The 2,690-nt window shown below is 60.0% G+C and overlaps 1 protein-coding gene across 1 annotated transcript in view; it reads left to right on the top strand.

Moving 5' to 3' along the window:
• LOC113207518 (ciliary rootlet coiled-coil protein 2-like) overlaps positions 1 to 2,690 on the top strand; it is a 22,880-nt gene that overhangs the window by 18,869 nt on the left and 1,321 nt on the right. The gene's annotated exons all lie outside the window — the stretch shown is intronic.

Below are 2,690 nucleotides of genomic sequence, written 5' to 3'. Positions count from 1 at the left end.
GCTGTACTGCGGCCGCGACGCCGAGCCCGAGCCGCAGGGAGCGCTGTTCCTGTGCGCGACCTGCTGCAGCCCGCAGCTCCTCAACACCGCTGGCGCTGGCGGACCACCGCCGCCGCAGCCGCTGCACGGGGTAAGTCGATCAGAGAGCTCAATACACTGCAAGTGAGGCTGTCGGGACACTTATATGCTGCGTTTTACCGACACAACAATGTTCGCGCAGTCACCTGCGACCTCACCCACGTCCCCCAGGCCACTGTCAAGTCAGAGACCGAAAGCTGATCGGAATGATCGTAAGGGTTACCCGCATTAAAGAAAGAAAGTACGTACTTCGTCAATCCGTCAATGATTGCCCCCCCCCCCAAATAGTGTATTTCGACAAACGAAGGAGGAAGAATAGCGGGTAGAACATAAAGGTTCCTGTTCGGCCGAGCGCTTACTCCCACTACCGGCGTGACGTAGAGGCGGGAAGCTCTTGACCAATCGGTAACGTTTATGTTCTACCCGCTATTCTTCTTCCCCCGTTAGTCGAAATACACTATTATTAGTGGTTTTAGGCCTTGCTGACCAGAGAGGGTGGGGGAGGGGCTTATTCCAAGGGTTTGTACGAGTTTGTACTGTGATTTTGCCTACCTTCCAGATGAACTCTTTCTCATTGGGGAGGGGGGGGGGCTGCCTTCCACCGCACTCCTCTTTTCCCTCTGTAGAGGATCTGTGCTGCGGAGGGGTCGGACGTGTTTCGTGCCGCTCCGTCTCCCTCCTTCAGGTTTGGTGGTTCAAACTCGGTTTTACAGGAACTGCTTGGTACCTACCGATCGGCGTTGTGCGCCCGAGTGTGCATGTGAAGTTTGGTGCCAATCAGTGCAACGATGTGGAAATTATCAGTGATTTTCTTGGATTTCGTGTTGGCGTCCCCTGCATTTCGGCCGTCAAGTGGCTGTGTCTGGTGCGCCGCACCATCTGGCATCTGTCGAGGGCGGCCGCGCCGCCCTCCGCCCCGCTCGCCGGGCCGTGCCTGCGATAGCCTGCGATTCTACGGTGGCAGTAATACCCCTTTTTGAAGTTGAAGTTGAAGCCAGCCTCCAGCGCAGGTTACACAGCGTCGGCGTGGCAGTGCAACGAGCTCAGGATTCAGTGCCCAGTGTCCAGTGGAGTGTCAGTTCAGTGTTCAAAGTGCAGTGCTCGAGTGTAGTGTAAGTGCAGTGCGTGCCGTCGCTCAAAGCCCGCGGCACCACCCCTGGCAACGTGTCAATCAACGGAGTCCAAGCTTCGGCGTTGAACCCAAGGTCTATCAACCGAGTACCCAGCGTTTGGCCTTCCCGACCGTGATGGAGTGTAAGGTGGCAGATATTTTCTCAACTTTCCTGGAAGTGTGTTTTTGGACATTTTCCCGATGGGCTTGCGTTTCGGGCCTCGCGGCCCGTCACGCCTCTCCGAACCGCACAAACATGCTGTTATGTGGGACGCCTGCCCCGCGAGGGACCAAGGACAAGGGATAGGTCATTGACAGCCTCTTCCCCCATTTTGCCTCACTGGTTTTTATAACGTCCGGACCCAAGCCTCCCCGGGCCATGAGCGCAACCCCGTCAGGGATGGCGGTCGGAGCGTGTGGGAGTGAGAGCGCTGCTTTGTCTATCCTCTTCGTGGAAACACAATGGGCAGGCCGAGTCTCCAATAGTCGCCACATGTGCTGGGCCCACTAATAGGCGTGCAGCCCCGGGGTCGCCAGCCCTGTCCAGACCTGCTCACCCTCCCCCCCCCCCTCCTTTCTCTATTTGAGGTCGGAACATTGAACACTGTTCGATCGGCCGTGGCCCACGCCCGCCAACCTTGCCGCCCTAGTTTAAGCAGTTAGAATAAGAACAAGAGGAACATCAAGGATCACCACGGCCACGCCCGGCCGATGGATGCAGCGCTGCCTGCCCGGCGGCATCCCGGAGCCGACCGCCCCGACGGAGCTGGCGGCCGCCTGCCGAGTCCCGGACGCGGCCGAGCGGCCGAGCAGGACGACGGACGGGACCCCGCTCGGATGCAGCGCGCCCCCGCCGGAATCTGCTGCTGCTGCTCCCCCGCAGCCCCCGCGCCCCCTTGCCTAGACGCGTGCGGGTGGCGGGGTGACTTCGGCAGTTTCGGCAGCCCCCCAGCGGACCAAGAGGGAAGACCCCGGACGTTCGGCTGGACTTCGGGGACCACGAAGGAGACGGCGGCGGCGGGCAGCGTGGGCGGGATCCTGGCGCGCGAGCGAGCGCGTCAGCACCATCAGTTGGTTTTGAGACTTGAAGCGCGTGGAGTGTGCGGCCCCCAGCCAGCGCGCCCCCGCTGACCTCGCGACATCAGCGCGCCCTTCGACCGGCTCCGTCACGTCCTGTACGAGAACAGGGCCCACATCACCAGGATTAAGTGCCACGTGATAGTGTGTGTGCAGTGCACCTAAGGTACGTACCTACCACCAGTGTGTGTGTGTGTGTGTGTGTGTGTGAAGTGTGATTCAGTGAGGCGTGCGCGTGAGTGTTTCCGGGCCCACCTGCAATCCTCCCCCTGCAGTTATGATAAGCCGATTGACGATGATACTATAGATTCTCTGTGGGGGCGGGCGTTTTCTCCGTGGCGTCCGTTCTGTTCGTCCTCGGTCGCAGTCCGCTGTCATCGCCCTGGTTGTGTTATAAACATAGCGCCCTTATCCCTTCGTCCGG

The sequence above is a fragment of the Frankliniella occidentalis genome, unplaced genomic scaffold (assembly GCF_000697945.3).
Source record: "Frankliniella occidentalis isolate FOCC.00 unplaced genomic scaffold, Focc_3.1 Scaffold12, whole genome shotgun sequence".
In the NCBI taxonomy this organism is placed as follows: Eukaryota; Metazoa; Arthropoda; class Insecta; order Thysanoptera; family Thripidae; genus Frankliniella; species Frankliniella occidentalis.
Note: the sequence above shows the minus strand (reverse complement) of the source record. Positions and strands in the feature narration are given on the sequence as shown.